The sequence below is a fragment of the Dasypus novemcinctus genome, chromosome 1, assembly GCF_030445035.2.
Source record: "Dasypus novemcinctus isolate mDasNov1 chromosome 1, mDasNov1.1.hap2, whole genome shotgun sequence".
Classification (NCBI taxonomy): domain Eukaryota; kingdom Metazoa; phylum Chordata; class Mammalia; order Cingulata; family Dasypodidae; genus Dasypus; species Dasypus novemcinctus.
The window spans coordinates 128844605-128862956 of record NC_080673.1 but is presented as its reverse complement, the minus strand read 5'-3'; the positions used below and the strand labels follow the sequence as shown (position 1 = coordinate 128862956).

General features: G+C 41.3%; 1 protein-coding gene across 3 annotated transcripts in view; it reads left to right on the top strand.

Annotated features, from left to right (window-relative positions):
- The first annotated feature begins 16277 nt into the window (after window positions 1–16277).
- The window catches only part of SHROOM3 (shroom family member 3), a 197316-nt gene continuing 195241 nt past the window's right edge, over window positions 16278–18352 (top strand). For 2 of the 3 annotated variants that reach the window (XR_011649124.1, XM_071215947.1), the window contains exon 1: window positions 16278–16393. The gene's annotated coding sequence lies outside the window, so the exon portion shown is untranslated. The remainder of the gene's footprint in view (window positions 16394–18352) is intronic. The other variant, XM_071215949.1, reaches the window with a different exon arrangement.

Genomic DNA, 18352 nt, shown 5'->3' with positions numbered 1-18352 from the left:
TAGTGACATTATTGGATACACCTTAAGCTGTAAAGTCGTTACTGTGTTCACCTTTCTGCCTCAGGCTTAGCCACCGTACCTCCCAGGCCTCCAAATGTTTCTGAGTCCAAAAATTGGAGTCTTCATGGAACTCGGGACCTGCTAGAGTTCTGAGTTCCCTTGGCATTTGGAGCCAAGCTCCAAGCAATTCTGGCTTCTTGGGGCCTGCAAAGCCTATTCTAAAATTCTGCAACCCAAGGAGTTTTAGATCCTGTGAAAGGAATGCTCTACCTCAAAGAACTCTGAACTCCACAGAAATAGAGGCTAACCGCAGTGCCCCAATACTGGGAGAATAAAGGAAGCAGATTGCAGAGCAGGAAATTGTTTATTGAAGGGGTTGCAAAGTTCAGCAGTCCTGAAGATACTCCTCAGTGTCCTCCTCTCCAAAAGAACCTATTATTGCAAGAAGAAGAAAAAAGTTATGGAGCAGGTGCTGCTACAGGTACTGGCAAATGCTTGTTGAATGGATGTGTTTTCATCCTTTCCTAAGAAAAGTGCATTCTTCCCTACTTTTACCCCAGTTTTACTGTACCAAAGCCCAATGACGTGGATGAGAGAGGAGATTCAAGGTGGTTTGGGACTTCTGATTCTTGCCAATAAAAGTGAAATCAAAACTGTCGGGAAATCTAATTTGTCAGGGGGAAAAAAAGCAATGGCAAAAGATGACTCACTAATAACTGTAGATGTAAAAGAACAGTATTGGGGTAGGAAGTCATGGCCAAAGCACCCTTCTCTGACCCCAGAGGGGTCATTCTGGAGATACTGCTGCCTACTTTATGGAAATTGAAGCACCCAGACATTAGAGGACTTAGCCTTAGGTCACAGGACAAATAAATCCCAGAATTAGGAAGAGAAGCAGGTCTTCTAATGCCATCTCCCTTCCCTGTGGCTTTAACTGGGATATACTTAAACATAAGATTCTAAGGCCAGTGCTATTATTTGCTTTAATCGTAGTGGCTTTTCCTTTCTTCCTTCCTCACTAAAGGGAGGAAACTAATAATTTGGGGTGTGTGGTTGATTGAGAGTTATGTACTCGGACAAACGACATGTTCTTAATCTGGGTCCCGTGGATATGAACCCATTGTAAATAGGACCTTTTGGAGATGCTATTTTCAGTCAAGGTGTGGCCCACCGAATCAGGGTGAGTCCTAATCCTTATTGCTGGAGGCCTCATGAAAAGCCAGAAGTCGGAGAAGGCCATACAGGAGCCAGAAGCCAGAAGTGGAGACCAGAAGAGGAGACAGGGAGAGAGCGAGATCGCCATATGATTGAGGTAGATGCAAGTCAGGAAACGCCAAGAATTGTGACTAACCTGTTCCAGAATGCTACTGACTTTGGGGAGAAAGCATGACCTTGTTTTTGAAACCATGAGACAAAAAATTCTCTTGTTTAAGCCAAAACCAATTTGTGGTATTTGTAATAGTTCTGGCAAATAGATAGGCATGTTAGTGTTTTATTTGAGGATTCTTCCTTCTCACTCTTCAGCATCTTTTCAGTTGTCCTACCTTTTCCCCATAACAGCTTTTCCTCACAGTGGGGACTTCAGACATCTCCAGCTGTGATGCCTGTTTAAAATGCGTATTCCTAGTCACCGTCCCTGCTTCGAACTCTCCTGGGAGAGAAGAGGCTGCTCTAACAAACTTGCCAAGAGATCCTAATGCTGGCTGAGGCCTGCCCCTAGCACAAGCCCTAGGGGATGCGGATCCCCCTTTCTCTGGCTGGGTGTGCTCATTCCTATGAATCAGACCTAGCCTTGTTTGTTGGTCCACATAAAACACAAAAGAATGGGATCATTGTTAATTTGAGTAACTACGTAGTTATTCCTGGACATGAAGGCTGTTCAGCTTCAAGCCTCTTCTTTGCCTTGATGTAAAAGTGAATTTCAAAATACCGAGTTTCAATATTAAGTAGAGTTTGGGGATGGTTCTTATTTTCTAACAACTCCTTCGCAAACATTTTAGAAGACAATCCAAATGCACAGAAATGTTCGAAATATCAATAGTTTGCAGCCTTCCTTGTTTCCAAGGGCAAAGCAGCCTGCAGCAGTTTCTAAAAATAGACCTTCCTGGTTCAGGTCACTGAGCAGGAATGGCCTCCGTGTCACTCTGTTTACACAGCTTTGCATCTGACACCTTCATAACAACAGTGCTGACTTGATGAGGCTGGAGCACCAGCATCGGTCTATGGGAATTCTTGGTAAAGTGCAACCTGGGACTGCAGCCCTGTGAACCTTCAGCGGCATCCCCACCAAGGCTGGCGGTGTTTGGATTAAGGGCCCTTTCACCCTTTGCTTCATTCGCTTTCCATCACTGTCTCAAAGTCAGGGCAGAGGTCAAGACTCCAAGTCACTCTAAGAGATACTGAGCATACAGAAAAACGAGCTCACACTCAGGAATTTAAGACCCACAGTGGTTTTCCTGTTTGTTTTAAAATTTATCCTGCATTTTTCCTCTTTGCAAACTTGTAGGCTTTCAAGGCATCATATAATTTTGAAATTTGAAATAAAATGTTCAGAAAAGGCTTTCTTATCTTTGATATCTTCAAAACAGCTCTTCAAAAGTAAGAGGTTTTTTCTTTTAATAAAATTAGCCGTATCCACCCCTGTCCTGTCCCTCAAATGCACAGACTACACTGGTGGCATTAGAATTTCATTACTTGAGATTAACTTTTTAAAATAAAGAGAATGGGATGAAAGAATGGGGTCACTTTACAATGAATGTACATGGAGTGATTGAACTGACCCATTCATAGGATTCATAGTAAATTCTGAAGAAGTGGATTAAATTGAGTCAAATTTAGAATACCACTTATAGGAATCAATTTTAAGAGTTAGTCTGACATCTTTAAATAATTCTACCAAGCATGCAAAATGTTATCTTTGGCTATTCTAAGCATATTCTTCTAAGCATATGTATCCTCTCATTTAATCCTCACAACACCCCCATAAAGATCTAAGCCCCCTTTTGATATAGAGGTGGAGTGGACATCACTATCCCAGGGTCCACAGGATAGAGAAATAAAATATGGATTAGAGTGGACTTATTGATATTCTACCATAGAACTATTGTGACTAGTAATGGAAGAAACTGTAGGATTGATCTGGAGAAAGTGGCCACGGTAGTTGCTGAGGGCAGGGAGAGGGAAGAAGAATTGTGATGTGGGGCATTTTCGGGACTTAGAATTGTCCTAAATGATATTGCAGGGACAGATGCTGGACATTATATATCCTGCCATAACCCACTGAATGGACTGGGGGAGAGTGTAAACTACAATGTAAACTATAATCCATGTGTGTGGCAGTACTCCAAAATGTATTTATCAAATGTAATGAATGTGCCACAATGATGAAAGAAGTTGTTGATGAGGGAGGAATTGAGTGGGTGGGGTGTGGGGTATGTGGGAACCTCATATTTTTTATGTGACTTTTTTTGTGATCTATGTATCTTAAAGAAAATACAAAAATAAATAAATAAATAACAGCCCCATGAAGTAGATGTTACCACTAATACTACTACTGTATTTTACATTAGAGGAGAGAGACTTTCAAGAGGGCAGCTTGGCCAAGGGGACACATCTATTATTATGTGCAGATGTGAACCTCAGTCTCTCTGACACAAAAGCTCAATCCTTTAAGCCAATATATTTTCAGATGAGCAGGTTTTATGTGATTGCTCAATCCCTGGACCCAGCAGTGTGTCCTTCCGCCTCTGGGCAGCCACAGGTTGGCCTCCACCAGTGCTTTTATTTGTTTTACTTTAAAGACGGTACACACTGTTGCCTTTTGTTTTCCCAGCAGTGTTGATTCACATTCCCTTAAATAAATTAACTTTCCTGTCTTGTCTAACTCATTTGATGGAAGCAAGTCCACTTGCCAATAAAAATAGAGATGGGGGAAATAGCACAGCAAGAAGGGAGGAGTGAGAGAGGACTTTATGGTTTATCAAAATGTGAATACAGGCTCATCATTTTCTACTCCCCCCTGCCCACCCTCCCAAAACAAACGAACAAAACCCACAGCTTGATTGCAATCAGTTTGCTCTATCATTTTATAGGTAGCTGAAATACCTGATGAAGGTTGAAATGTTGGAACATTCATTGTTTCATAAGAGAACATTTGAGTGTTCCAATGAGATTTTATCATTTGTCTCCCAAATAGAGATTCTTGATAAAAGTTGTTGAGTTTAAGTCCTGCTTTTTCCCCATAGCCCAGAAGTCTCTTTGTCCATCACAGGCACGGGCCCTACTCAAGTCTAATGTAACTTCTGAAGGAATTAAAATTTGTCTTTGTGCTCTCTTCTTACCAGTACCCTACGAAGCCGCTTGGCTTCTCTTCATTTTAGTACCCACTGCTCTCTGCAATGCCCCCATCTCCCTCAAATCTTTCCTCCCTGGGAATTGCTCACCCCCTCCCCTTTGTCTCTTTCCTGTTTCCCCATCCAAACTTGCCTTTCCATTTCTTGCTCACTCTGAACCTTGCCAGGGGATGATTTGCTAATCTTCAAAACCATGACTTAGAATAATAAAAAGTCCTTTGAAAGCAATGAAATTTTATGCTCATACACATATATAAAATGGGGGTAATAAAGCTATTATTCATATTTGAAAAAGGACATTTTGCAGGTTATCAATATTTTAACATAAACGAGTGAGTTCACAGTGGTGGAATCTTGGGTGACAAATTGGTGGGAGTTATCTGTGGGTGGACAGGTGGGCCTTGTCAATAGAATCCTTAAAACCATAGGCAGAGGGTAACCTCAACCTCAGAAGGCTGACCTTCACCGTGCCAGCCCATGTGTTCTGGAGCATCCTTAGAGCTCCCTGAGTGGCTACCACTGCTGCCATGGGGACTCCCCAGTGCAGCTGGCAAGGAGGTCTTCGTGGCTGGTGCTGGTGGGCCCTGGGGAGAAGATTAGAGGATATGTCAAATATCCTGCCAGTATGGTTAATATATGCTCATTTCACAATTTTGGAAATCACCTAATAAGAATCTTTTTTTAAAAAATTTCTCTCCCCTTCCCCCCCGCCTCAGTTGTCTCTTCTCTGTGTCTATTTGCTGTGTTGTCTTCTTTGTCCACTTCTGTTGTTGTCAGTGGCGTGGGAATCTGTGTCTCTTTTTTTGTTGCCTCATTTTTTTGTGTCAGCTCTCCATGTGGGCGGCGCCATTCCTGGGCAGGCTGCACTTTCTTTCGCGCTGGGCAGCTCTCCTTACGGGGCGCACTCCTTGTGTGTGGGGCTCCCCTACACGGGGACACCCCTGCGTGGCAGGGCACTCCTTGCGCGCATCAGCACTGCGCATGGGCCAGCTCCACACGGGTCAAGGAGGCCTGGGGTTTGAACCGCGGACCTCCCATGTGGTAGACGGGCGCCCTAACCACTGGGCCAAGTCCACTTCCCATAAGAATCTTATGATAATTCAAATGTGAATATCCATTTGAATATCCATTTGAAATGCTGAAACAAAAGTGGTCAGTATGGTTCCAGTGCAGCTAACTCTCTATCAGTGTGTGGGTTTGCCCGTTTAGGGATTGTCTGCCAGGAGGGTTTTATTGTAGGCTAGTTTTCCTCTGCCACCACCTTCTTTAGAAATATTAACACAAGATTGAAACTCAGTGTGTGCAGATTGGGGTTTAGCTCTGTCAATTGCCCTTGACTGACAATAATGAAACTGTGTAGTGATTGAGATTTACGGGTTGAAGTGAGCAGTAAGATGCTGAACATTTTAATAACTTTATCGCATCACATGGAGGGTTGCCAGATCTAGCAAATAAAAATACAGGATGACCAGTTAAATTTGAATCTGAGGTAGACAACAAATACTTTTTTAGTAAAAGTATGTCCTTGATTTTATCTGATAACCCTAGTCACATGACAACTTAGATGTGCAGAAAAAAATGTGGGTTCTTTATTCTGTCTAAACCTAACATGCTCTTCCTCACAAACCCTCACTTGCAGTTTAGCAAGAAAACAAAACAATAACTTTTAGTCCTTGTCAAGCTTAAAGCTAGCCTGGTCTGATCATTTGGACAGCCCCTTAAAGGAAGGCTTAGTCTCTAAAATAAAATGCTCCTTCTCTCATATGTCATCTTCCATCTCCACTGCCCGGCTGTCTCGCCACAGTGGTGTCTGGGGGTTTGAGGCAAGGATAAGGTAGGAATCCAGGTTTGGGGGCACAGTGTCTCATGGTCTGTGCAGCTCTCTTGGCTTTGAACACTTGAGCATCCACCAAGTTCTCTACTTGGATCCCCTCGCCCAGGGGTCCACTCCAGGGTCACCTCACCCTGTCATAGCTGCCTCGTTGTGAATCTGCTCTAGGGCAGCCAGTGTCTGGGCTCCTTCCCTTTGACTAGACCACTCCTCCCTCTGAATTGAGCTGGGCCATGCCCTCTCCACAGTGACCTTCTCTTAGAGTCTCAAGTGCACCAATGGAGGCAAATATCCCAATGCCTTTGACATTCCCCTCACTTACCATGTGCTCTTGCCTCTTCTTCATGCAGCCAGGGAGGTGAAATCAGAACTTGGTTCCGACTGACTTGCCACCATTCTCTCCCTCATTCCCACAATATCCTGAGACTGAAAGGGCTAGACTTTCTAGCCATTTCTTACTCTATCTTCCCTCCTGTAACTGCAAACATCCTGTTGTACGTGGAAGAAAAATTTTCTTTGCACTATGGGAAAATTTTGGCAATTGGGATCCTCTAATCTTAACCTTGGAAAGGTTACAGTGGTTCCCAAAAATGTGATCCCTGACCAGGAGCTTGTATAATATGCAAATTCTCAGGCCTTACTTCAGACCTACTTAATCAGAAACTCCAGGGGCTCAGCCCAGCAATCTGTTTAATGAGGCTTCAGGTGATTCTGATGCCTGCTAAAGTTTAAGAACCAAGGAATTAAAGATTTCAGCAAATTCTCTCTCCCTCTCCCTCCCTGTGTCCCCCTTTCCTGAAGTCTTGTGAAACAGATGAAATATTCCCTTCCATCTAATAGATTAACTTGCAGGATAAATTCAAATCATTTTATGGTTTTAAAAACAATTTGGTGATTAAAACCAAAACTTAAGCTAACATATCAGTTTGAGGAAAGGTAGCATGCTTAGCTCAGTTAGCTATCCATGGAACATAATCCTGGAGGGGGTTAGGGCTCAGATCTGAATTTTACACAGATGCTCCTGGTAAAGTTTGGGTATTTCATCAGATCTTAGTTAAATTTCAGAGCTAGCTAAAGTGTAAAATGATCTGACTCGATTTAGGATTCAAATAGCGTAATTGGTCTCATTGTGGCAGTTGAGATAAAAGGTAATATAAACTTGGAATTTTTGCGTATCTCAGGCTGAAAACCTCTGAATAAATTAACTAATAGTGGTCTAGATGCTTCTACATAAAAGTATCTGCAAGCCCTTAGTTTCTTCCCATCTGGATGAGCCACAGGGAAGGGCCTGACAATTTATTATGTTTTCAACATTTGGTGTTGGATTGATGACCCCATTCTCCCTAGAGACTGTGCCAAGGAGGTGGTGGCATAGGCATATAGTAGGCATCAGACTCCTCCCATGCCCCCCGGTAAAATGCCTGTTACTCACCAAATATAAGCAATTTAATATAAATGATTCATATTTTCTCAATCTTGTTAAAGGATGAAAGGAAAAAGGTTTCTTTAAAAACTGCTCCAATCTAAGACAAAGCAGCAAACTTACTATGCAGATTACAGCTTCAAGACAGGTTCCCTAAACATGTTTTCAAAACAAATTGCCACTATTGAGCTCTTCTTATATGAAATTCTTTAGTCACCACTGTGCTAATCCCATTTCCATGCTATGCAAATTTCCAGAAAGAGAGAAAAATCTTTAAACATCCAATTCACTTCCTGTCTCAGAACTTTATTCACACAAGACAATGTTTTCATAAACGCCAGGAAATTAGTTTGTCAATAAAGGTAGGTAAGACATGCTAGTAAAAGATAGTGACATTTTTTTTTTACAGTGTTCATTAAGTTATTAAAAAGAAAAAAAAGTAGGCAATAAATATCAGCTTTCAATATCCCCACCCCACCCCCACCCAATCCTAATAATGTGGAACGTGAATTACTAGTCAGATTCTAAATTAAACAAGGCTCAATATACCCATAGTTGAGAAATGAAGTTTATCATATTCTGGTGGAAGAATACATGTCATTTACTCATTTTTCTGGGAAAGTCTTACCAATTTTGTGAGAGGTTGTGTAGCCCAGTGGAAATTACCAGGGCTTTGGAATCATAGCCCTGCCTTTGAATCTAGACTTTGTTATCTAATTGGCTGTGTATATCTCGTACATGACCTATCACAGACATGGCTTCTTTTTAGTGGCACAGTTGGATTGATTTTATGTAAGTTTATACTACAGAGCATTTTTGTGATACTTAAAATAAGATACTCTATGCTGAGTGACAAGTACATACCAGGCATGCAGCAACCATGCAGGAAATGGTAGTTATGAGAAAGAATGTTTATGTGAGAATAACAAGCATCAGAATCTGAAAAAGTACTTGGCTAAATTTGTGTTTAAGGGTTCACCACGACTCTTTAAGATTTGTCCCTTCATTGAATAAACTCAGTTTTATTTCTTTCAGAACTAGAGCAATTAAATCTGTTATCAATTTCTTGTGATTAAGATTTGAACTAGACAAGAACAGACAAAACTAGTTGCTGATAAAAGAAGTCAAAAGTGGGAGTGGGGTGTCTAGGATAGGCTGGAAAAGTCTTGAGGACACCATATTCTATCACTGAGCTGTTTACATAAGATTAGTGGGAAGCAGATGTGGCTCAAGTGATTGGGCTCCCGCCTACCACATGGGAGGTCCCTGGTTCAGTTCCTGGTGCCTCCTAAAGAAATAAGGAAGATGAACAGATACAACAAATGCAAACGATGAGGAAAAATAAATAAAAATAAATCTTAAAAAAAAATTAGTGTACTTTATACACTCAATGAATGTTACACCTTAATACAAATTTTTACATGATTTGAACTGGTGTACATAGGATTGGGAGGTCTACATATACCCAATTCAAGTTAGCCAATTTCCATTTTAAAAGGTCTTTGAAAGAATGTAAAAACTCCATTTTACAGAAGTATATGGCCTACAAATGTTTTTTTAATCCACCTTAAAACTCTGGAAATTATACATAAAAATCAGGATTTTTGGCTTCTGGAAAAATCAGAAGATCTGGCTGCACTATCTGCATTCTCACAGTTGTTTGGCAACTGAACCCACGTCAGGTGAGGCATGCCTTCTCTAGTTTGCTTTGGGGTCCCACTGCTTCCTATGATCTTACACCTGCCACTCTGCCGTTTACTCTACTTGCCTGGCCCAGCAGGCATTGAGTTTGCCCTCCTTGGTACCCAAACATTTGGTATCTTTTTCATCTTTAGCTTGTTGTTGTCCAGGCTGAGTCTTTTCAAGGTGAGGGCTGCCTGACAATTTCTAATACTAAGTCGGGGTAGGGAATCACTGTATCTTACTCTCTTCCATCTTTCCAGGTCCTATCATAGTCAGCACCCATGAAATGTTTGTTTAGTGAGCGAAAAATCTCACATATGTGCTGACTGCCTGCTTGTGCATATTTCCTGTTACATTTCTTATCACGGCACGTGGATGTGCCTGCCCCACTGTGATTCAAACTGCCTTTTTCTGCTATAAAACAAGAGGGAAGTTAGGAAAGTGAAAAAAAAAAATCTTCTCTGCACTGTTAATTTAAATTATGATTTGAAGCAGTTTTTATTAGACTAAATTATCATGAGGCTAATTGCTTGACAGCCTCTCTCATTACTGCTGGGTGGCGCCATTCAATCGATCCGCTCTGCTGATATCTGGCTAGTGAAGGTGTGGCATATTCCCACTCACGAGAAATCCAATAGCAAGAAAAACACCCCAAAACTCCTAAATATTTCACATGTCCCATTTGTAAGTCACAATAAATCTAATATCTACCAGTAGTATTTAAGAGCATATACTTTGATTTTAGCCTGCCTGGGTTCAAATTCTATTGCTACCACTTACAAGCTCTGTGACTTTGGACAAGTATCTACTTTGTCCAGGCCTGAGATTCTTCAGCTGTTGAGAGGATATATGAATAGTTCCTCTATTAGGGTTGTAGGGAGAGTTAAAACAAGATACATAAAGTACTTAGTATCCTCCCTGATATATAGTAAGCATCCTGCTAAGTCACTAAGTACATATTTAAGTAAGTATATAAATGATAACTAATACATGCTGTTACAATTTCACCTTATTCCTTTTTTTATATTAGCGGTATAATTTTCCTGGAGACTGAAATGGGTCATAAATTTTGCTCCAATTTGTATTCTGCAATATCCTTTCTCCAAAGTTTTCTTTATCGGTCAATATGGGCTGAATAAAGTGTGTACACAAATGTAATACCTCTACCTGTTATACTTAGCAACTGAAGACTAAATGGTCATTTGAGTTTCCCCATCTGGAATATTGGGACTTTGAAGGGGTAACATTGAACTTAATGCTTTTATTTATTACCTTCTAGACACCACCATGTATGTGAAGAAATACATTGTTTTCCCCAAAGAATTAGAGAATGCTGAAGAGAGAGAGAAAAAATAGAGGGGTGATAGGATTACTTTAGGCTTGTTAGTCACTGAGGTCATAGGTAGCAGGATTTTAGAAAGAGAACTTAAATTGAAAGCCTGATGACTTTTCAGTAACATCAGTGATGAAAAAATATAGCTTGTTATTTCCGTATCATAAGTGGCTTATATCTACAGTTATTATACAGGAAAGGTATTGCCTAATAATACTTTGGACTTTTTTACAACACTGAGAGGAATGTAGGCATATCTCATCAACCTTCTCAACATCAATGTACTGTCAAACTGGGATAAAAAATGTTCACCAGAGTGCAAAACAGGCATTGGCTGAGCTGCTGTGTTCACTTCCTTGGAGCATACGCAAGGATCTGACTCGGACTTCTCCCATGGAATTTAGCGAAAACTGACTAGAAAAGAAAAACTGAGCTTATTAAATTTCTCTCTAGGCTCACTACCCAGTTTTCTTGCAGCCAGGAACCTCTATGTGGGAGTTAGTAGGGTTGGGCTAAACTAATTCTGAAACCTCCCCCCGTCAAAGTTTATTTTCTGAAGGCTTTTCTCTCCTAACACATCATTGTTGCCTTGTCACCATTCTTGCCATTGTGATCTATTCTGTAATACCCCTTCCTTCTAAAGATGGGTGTTTTCTAAAAGTGAGACACACAGGGTACCAGCCCACCCAAATTTTTACATGGTTGTATAGAGTTTAATTTATGTATTGAGCATCTAATATATGCCAGTTATTGCTCTAGGTGCAGCGATCAAAAACAAACACCTTTGTCTTCATGGAGCTGACATTGTAATGGGCAGAGACAATAACATATATATTAAATATGTTAATTGTACCTTATATTAGAAGGTGTTAAGTACTATAGGAAAAATAAGGCAGACTAGAAGCCAAGCAGATGTTTCTATCTCCTCCATCCATAAAATACTTTTAATCCCTCCTGGGAAATTCAAGGACAGACCTTGAATTTTTAAAAACATACTCTGTGAAAATACTGTGAGCTTCTGGAACATGCCATAAAAATTCTAGGCTTGGCAAGTAATTGTCTTCAAGGTTCCTATGCCTACCTTACATGGGAATCTCCCATCACTAACCCCAAATAAGCACCTTGCAAGAACATGTGCAAATCATTAAGGAAAAATGCCAGTAGAAGTCTGGTGTTCTGAAATCAAGGCTATCCATCTTGGTCTGCCATTATCAACAGAGTTACATAAAACTCTGTTGCCATGGGCTTGTTTTTAAAAAGGTAATCAAAAGAAAACAAGATATGCCTGAGAAGATGAGTCACCAACTTTTAGCGAAACAGGAAAATAAGAGCACCCTATTTCTTCACAAAAAAGGTGTCTGGTTCCCTTTCTCCTCTTCACCACAAATATTAGGACTGAAAAGAAACTTCATGATGCTGTAACCCAGGATCTTTATTCAAGGATGAGGAACAGAGCCCAGAGATGATAAATGACTTGCTCAAGGTCCCTTAGCTAAATCAGTGGCAGAGCCAGAAAGGAAAGCCATGGTGCTCTCCCTCCTGGGCCAGTGAACTATGGATCCAGGGCACTGCTTTCAGATTAGATCGTCGTCACTTCTTCAAAGGTAGATCGCCTAATCCCCTACATGTGACTGCTAAAGAAGCTAGGTAGACAGGCCTAAGCTAGGTAGAGACACCTAAGATGTCTGTGAACACAGTCTAGATTCCTACTAGAAATCTCAAGTAGAGAAAGCAGGAAATAGAAGATGGGACTAAGGGCAGGGTTTTACCCGGGGCAAGGGCAGGGTGGGCAGCAACACGGCGCAGATGGTCCATCTTCCAAATGAGGGGGCGCCCATGCAGATTCAGTGGCATGTTCTGTGCACAAAGCCATGAGTGTTGACTGTGAAGGGTAGCATTTCCAGAGCAGAGGACCCCAGACGTCGCCAAACTTCCTCCATCCGTGGCCGCCCGACCACCAGATGGTGGTGCACACACACTCTGTGTGTCACACTTCTGGTCTCGGGCCTGGCAGGCAGGGTGATCAACCTGCCAATATTACTACTGCCAGCTGACCTGGGGCTCTTCCTGTGGGCCAGGTGCTGTGCTAAGTGCTTTTCTTATAATATCACATTAGTCCTCACTTAAGATAGGTACTATTATCAGACCCACTTTACAGGAGAGAAAGGCAAGGTTTGGAGAAGTTTAATAAATTCTCCAGAGGTACAAAAGTAGTGAATGTCAAAGTAAGAATTCAAAACCTCCATTGTGGGGAAGCGGATGTGGCTCAACTGATAGAGCATCCATACGGAGGGTCCACGGTTCGATCCCCAGGGCCTCCTGACCCATGTGGTAAGCTGGCCCATGCACAGTGCTACTGCACGTAAGGAGTGCCATGCCATGCAGGGGTGCCCCCATGTAAGGGAGCCCCATGTGCAAGGAATGCACCCACCAAGGAGAGCTGCCCCATGCGAAAAAAGTGCAGCCCACTGCACACACGGTGAGCTGACGCGGCAAGATAAACAACAAAAAAGACATGCAGTCTCCCACGGCTGCCAGGTAATACAAGCGGACACAGAAGAACACACAGCGAATGGACACAGAGAGCAGACAACAAGGGGGAAAGGAGAGAGAAATAAATAAAATAAATCTTTAAAAAAAGACAAAAAAAACTCTGTTGTAGAGTATGGTCGTTCAAAGCATGGGATCTGGAGTTAGACTGCCCAGGTGTGAATTCCAGCTTTGCTGCTTGCTACCTATGTAATAGTCATGATTTTCTTTCTTTTTTTTTTTTAATTTATTTTTATTTTATTTATTCCCCCATGCACACCTTGCCACCTGCACTTGCACTTGCTATCTGCTCTCTGTGTCCATTCACTGCACATTCTTCTGTGTCTCCTTGTCTTCTCTTCTCATTTTTCTCTTTAGGATGCACTGGAACCGATCCCGGGACCCCTGGTATGGAAGAGAGGGATTCAATCTCTTGAGCCACCTCAGCTTCCTGGTTTGTTGTGTCTCTCATTGTCTTTCTTCTGTGTCTCTTTTTTGTTGCATCATCTTGTTGCATCAGCTCACAGCACAGGCCAGCTCTCCGCAGTGCGGGCCAGCTCCCCTTCACCAGGAGGCCCCAGGAACTGTACCCAGGACCCCCCATATAGTAGATGGGAGCCCAATCCCTTGAGCCACATCCACTTCCCTTCATGATATTCTTCACCTCTCCCAATCTAAGTTTCCTCACCTGTAAAGTTGGAATAGTGATTATAGTATTTACCTTACAGAATAGAGGTGATGAGTAAATTTTAAAAAGTATGTAGTAATTAGTGGCATACAGTAACTACAACTCTTGTGGTAGTTAACTATAGTTCAATTTTAGGTTGAGCCACATGAAACTGCTATTGTAGCAGGTGAAAATTTGTCAATTATAGGTCATTTCATATGCTTCGATCTAATATTTCATAGGCATCAGTTCTTCATAAATAACACAATGGTTCCCTTATTCATTTCATTATAATTTTGAAAGGACTGGTGGTTTAATTTCTTAAATACTTTCTTTTTTTTTTTTTTTTAACCTGCCAGCTTGTTTCAGCTTCCCTAAAGATAGAGAACAACCATTTTCTGGCCAATATCTAATAATCACATAGGGCTTTCATTTCTTCTAAAGTAAACTCTGCACACATGAGGACATATACCCAGTTTCTGGAACTGACAGCCTGGTGAGGATGTTGTCACAGGCTTTCTTGGAGAATGGTAGATTTGAAGTCAGCTTAGTTTGGACCGAGCTGGGCTATTGGGAATTACTGGTTAACTGAAGAGGAAATTTTTGATTCTTGGCTCCATTGTGAATGTTCTGCTGTTTGAAAGAATAGCATTCCCATACTAGAAGGTTTGTTGTCATAAACAAATGTCAAATATCACCATTTGTCACAGTGACCAGGAGATTGTTAAATTTGTCACATTCAAAATGAATTGCATGGTCTGACTGCTCTTGAACTCTCTGACTATGATGGAAGGAAACGCAACTTGGTTGTCATGCCTGGGGAGTGTGGGGAAAAAACCATTAAACTGGTATAAAAAATTTTGCATTCACCAAAGGAGAGAAAGCTACTTTTGAAAGAAGCCCCTAAGATGTAAGATCTAGTGGGAGGCTTCTCTTCTGTGAGACGACTACTCCCTGCCCCCCCCCCACCACTGCTCCCATCCCACATTCACCTCAACTCTCTTTCCTTTGATTTCACATCATAAGAATATAAATAGCTCTGTCATTCAAATGGAACATTCTGACAAGACAGGCTTTCTAGTTGATGCAGGGGCTACCTTTAAATAAAATTGCCCACCTTTAAATGTAATGGCATCTTTGAGGATGCTTTAGCTATTCTTGGTGTCTGCAGTGGAGATTTCTCCTGTATTTAGAACCTGATGCCCCCTGTGATTAAAGAATTCTGCACGAGTATGAGTGTGTGTTCATGTGTGTATCATGCTCCCTCCCTTTTCCTCTTCCTTCTTTCCATGCCGAAACAAACAAACAAAAATCATCTGAAGGTCTTTTTAAGATTCCTTTGCAAGGAGATTTACAAATTTTCTGTAGATTCCACGATTTGGTTTTTCCCATCCCAGCACTGAAATAGCCATGAACTCAGACACACTTAAGAGTGCTGTTCTCTTTCTCTGTGTGGTATTCCTTTTCTTTCCTTCTCTTTGTGTCTATGGTTACTGTTAAGCTGACCCCTGCAGTCTGGGGCAAATACCAAAACTTGAATTAAGCACAATTTATCTGTACAGCTGCAAAGGATTGCTGGTTCAGGAATTCAGATGATAAATTTAAAATTCCTTTAACTGACTGCAGTTTAGGTAGCATGCTATGATTGCATCCACAAAGGTGCACTGCATTGCTTGCCACTGTGCTGAATGTTTCAAATGGCAGTGTTTTCTTGTTGCATCTATTTTTTTTTTCAATCACCACCTTTATACATTTTTATTTCTGAGGTGATTCGTACAATACTGAATTCTGCCAATGGAAACGACTGTAGAAACATTTTTCTTTTTATTTGATTCTTGCTCCCCTCCCTGATTTCTGTGTGAAACTGTTGCTTGCAAAAACCATGCTAATTAAACATGGATTTTATTCAGCAGCAAAGAAGCCTGAGTCGGGACTGGGGCAAGGGGGCATGCAGAGGGAAGGAGGAACAGAGAAGCCCTCATGGTTACAGCCGCCAGTGCTGGTCTTCCTCCTTTAATCATCACAGCACTTGGTGTTGTTTCTAAGAGTCAAACGACCCTAGAGCCGTACTACGGTTGGGGAAGGGCGGGAGAGAGCTTAACAGATACCACAAGCTTTGCTTATAACCGACAACAAACAGCCTCTCTGGAGCTCCGGGCGGGAATGTAGCCAGAGTCCAGGGTGCCAACAGCCACAGCAGAAACCGGTTCTCAGGTTCTCAGCGAGCCTACTTCCCCTTACAGGATTCCTGCTCCTGTCAGGCAGGCGGGCTGGTGATTGGTGGGGAGGAGGGCAGTAATTTGAACTGCCTTTTGTACGTGGCTAATCAGGGCTGGCGTCTGGCTGCAGGTTCAGAGCAGAGGTGCCTCGGTGGTGCCAGACACCTGTGCCCTAACTCTCGCCGGCCTGGGGCTGGCTCCCGGGGATTTCTTCTGGGTCGGGATCGTGCCTCTGTGCCTCCTCGCCCAAACCACTGAGCCCCCTCAATGGGCCAGTTTGGCCCAGTGTCAGGCTGGATAGTGATGTCCAACAGATAACAGGACAAGGGAAATGGCTGGGCTTAGACTTCCCTAAGGTAAGTCCATTTTAACCAGATATTTCTCAATGGCATGATTTCTACATTTTTCTTGAAGAAATGCCAGTATTGGGAAGGTAAACTAAAAAGAAACAGAGAAGTTGTTCTATTTAGGTCTTTATGATGAAATCACTAAGTTATTCATTCTCCTGTCAGGTGTGCGGCAAATTGTGCAAGGAATGAAGAAAGATGTAAATGGGGAGGGGGATATGTGACAAATTACTGTAAACCTTGCAGGCCACCAGCATCTCATTGTGTGGTCTTATTTGATGAGAGGAAAGTAACATCCTCCTTTTAATTAAGATCGACCAATATCCTACTTTGTACAATAACATAAAGTCAGGCTGAGAATCTTGGCTCCCTCCAAATACGCAATCCCAGGTATTATAGTCGACCTTTAATTACCACAAAATTTGAAAGCTCTCTTTACTTTTTCTCTTGTGCTATGAAAGCAATTTTTGTCTTTTTAAGATTTGTTCAATGGAGGTGAATTAGTTAATTTCACTTCAGGAGGGCAGTTTGATTGTGTTTGGTTTGTTCTCCTTGCTTATCCTTACGTTCAAGAGAAGTTCAGATCCTAAATGGAAGCACCTAAATTTGAGCAACAGTTGAGATGCTCAGGAATGTTAAACCGTGGTTCTGATTAAGCTTAAGCTCTGCTCTGATTTCATTTTACTTGTAAATTGATTGGTAGACACTTATAGGACCACTCTGCCTTAGCGCTTGGGGTTGCTGTCAGCATACTTGTAATTTGAGGATTTAGTAATTGAAGCTTGGTATAAAAAGACTAGTGATTTGGGACTCGTGCTTATACACCTGCCTATTTTGTCATGATAGGAAGTAATTTCGTACTTGTTTTTTTTTTTTTTTAAATGAAACCATTCTGTAAATGGGTAAAGATCCCTTTGTAAGTCCTAAAAAGTTCTAAGACTACTTTTCCTACCTTATTAATTTCAAGAATAAAAAACACACCCATGAAACAAAAGTGCTCGATAATTCCAAGTTCAAGTAGTACATAGGAAAAGAGAGAACAAATAGGAGTGGTGGATAAAAGGCAATAAACGTTCATAAACCATTCACTTGCAATCTATATTAATCATCCTGAAATATGACATTTTCTCCCAATGTTCATAACCATGTGGAATTTTCCATCTTTCAGCTATTAGCTAAAAAGTATGTATAAAAACGTTGTCCTCTACGAGGTCAACATATTAGTAATAACTAAATATAAATACTAAAAATGACTGTGCTGATGAATAAAAGCACCAGAAATTATTTTATCAATCAGGTGAAGTGTGGTCCTCTCACTGGTCTACAGCAACAGTTTAAAACACAATGTGTGTGGAAATATTATTGATGGTTGGTGACGATTTTAAAATATAGATACCAATAGGTAGGTAAGTAGATAGGTGGATACTAAGTGAATGATAAATGATCAAAGAGTTAAAAATGAATATTGGAATGATAGAGTATTATGGAGGCACAGGGGATTGAACCTGGGACCTCATATGTGGGAAGCAGGCACTCAATGACTGAGCTACACCTGCTCCTCTATTTTGTATTGAGTTAAATTTCAAAATTTTACCAACACTTAAGAATTACAATCTAGAGAGTGTGTAAATCAAAGGTGATTTCCTGGGTTAAGGATAAATTAGTTTTATATGGGGAGGAGTAAATATCATCTTAGCCCTGATCACTATCAAAAAGGAATGTTAAGAAGATGATGAAATCTCCAGAGGCCTAAAAAGGTACGGAAAGGAAGAGAAAGCTAGTTGAAATAATGTATCTCTAGTTAAAAGTAAATAGGGGAGCAGAAGTGGCTCAAGCAGTTGAGCACCCACCTCTCACATGGGAGGTCCTGGGTTTAGTTCCTGGTGCCTCCTGAGAAAAAACAAAAACAAACAACAAGAAAACTAACCATAAAGACAACTCAGGGGGAAGTGGATGTGACTCAAGAGA